The sequence below is a fragment of the Rhagoletis pomonella genome, unplaced genomic scaffold (assembly GCF_013731165.1).
Source record: "Rhagoletis pomonella isolate Grant_MI unplaced genomic scaffold, Rhpom_1.0 Rhpom_scaffold_00004, whole genome shotgun sequence".
In the NCBI taxonomy this organism is placed as follows: Eukaryota; Metazoa; Arthropoda; class Insecta; order Diptera; family Tephritidae; genus Rhagoletis; species Rhagoletis pomonella.
In genome coordinates this window covers 70,806,394-70,808,223 of record NW_023458558.1, presented here as the reverse complement: position 1 = coordinate 70,808,223, position 1,830 = coordinate 70,806,394, and positions in this window count along the sequence as shown.

Below are 1,830 nucleotides of genomic sequence, written 5' to 3'. Positions count from 1 at the left end.
TCGATTTTGTTTCTGAAAAATTGTAATTATTTAACTTAATTACCAATTCCTAATATTTGTTATTTCTTTGCATTGATTTGTTTCTTTTCATCAGAAATTGCGCTCAAATTAAATGCAAATACAGAAAACGTGCCCAATAAATAAAAAAAATGCGATTAGTATTGCCATAAAGCAACCCTGCTGCGAGGTTGCAAAATGTAGACGCGTAAAAAACATACCTTTGAGTGTGACAAATTGTAGACGGCGTCGTTTTCCAATTTTGTATGGGAAACAACAACACCACAGATTTTACGGTTAGAAAACGTCTTAAAATGTAGACGTCTACATTTTGAGACACTATTTGGAACGAACTGTGAACACCCCAACTATTTGGAACGAACTGTGAACACCCCAATCGTAACAATACTGTTCCATTAATATACAGCCATATGCATACTGCAGCAGTACAAGTGTATGGTTAGAGTACGCATACGCTCTGAGAAACCACGCGTGTTAAATAGAAATGAAGGTTCATTTATAATGGCATGTATATACAGCAGCAAGCTCATGCCACCAACAGCGATTTTATATGCATAAAATTTCTACTGGGCACTGATAGATCTCCCTCAGCTCTCTTCACCGGAAAATCTGCGAACATGTCATATTCACGTTGCTCTCCCGAATTTCACATTAATCAGAGCAATCTTGTATTCTATCGGTCTTGGGTAAACCCTTCAAATAGTCAAAGATAATCGTAGGTACAATCCCGTATTCCTCGGACTAAAACTAGTAAAACTGTCAAAAGATAAAAATTCACTCAGAGCGAGAGAGTAACATTGAAATATACAGGATCACTTTCTAGTAAAAATGGTAACTTCTGTCAACTTCAATATAACCCCAAATTTTGGTTGAACATTTTTGCTTATTTTGTATGTAAGCACACTCAGCTCACACATGTAAATAACCAAAAATACTTTCAAATTCAGCAGAATCCACTTAAACAAGTAAATAAATACTTTTCAACATGAATTAGTAGAGTCTTTTGTTTACAATTTGGTTGCCAAACACACTACAGCTGATCGTTTGACACATATACCAGAATTTACCAGCAGAAAATCTTCGGACTAAAACTGATAACTTCTGACAGAGAGACGACCTTATTTACTTTCTTTTTTGTCCTCTCAATTGTCAGAGAACCGAGTACGGGATCGATTTCTAGTAACATCTGACTATCTCTGACTAGTCCGGACTCGTACGGGATCGCAACTCGTAATAGCACTTTTGTCAAATTAATAGGGCTCTTCCCTTATACTCGTAAAAGCCTCGTAAACCTCGTAAATTTATGAGCCTCGTAAAAGAACTGTCAAAATTTGTATGGAGCTTTATTTACGAGCCCCTCGTAAATTTACGAGGCAAATTTTATGCGCAAACGACCTCGTAAACATCAGTGTTGCCGAAAGGCCGAAATTTGTATACTAAAATGCATGATCCAAAAAAAAGTTAGTTTCATTACTACTATTTTTTGATTATAAAGCAGATTTTTGACATTTATCCAGATGTAAACATTAAGCATAGCTTTGCCACATTAAATTTTTTTGATAGGGGAGAGTATTAACATACAAACAATAGTAAGTTCATGTGTTCGATAACCAAATTTGAACGTTTTTCTCAAGCATTTAAAGATCCTTTGAATAATATCGATGTGCAGAGAAGAAGAAATGAAATAAAATCTAGTTTTGAAACATTTATTTATTAAACAGCTGTTTTTCATTTTATTTTAAACAAAACAAATAAATTTCCATAATAAATTTTTTGTTTGTTTGTTAAATAGTCCGAAGAAGATGAATTGTT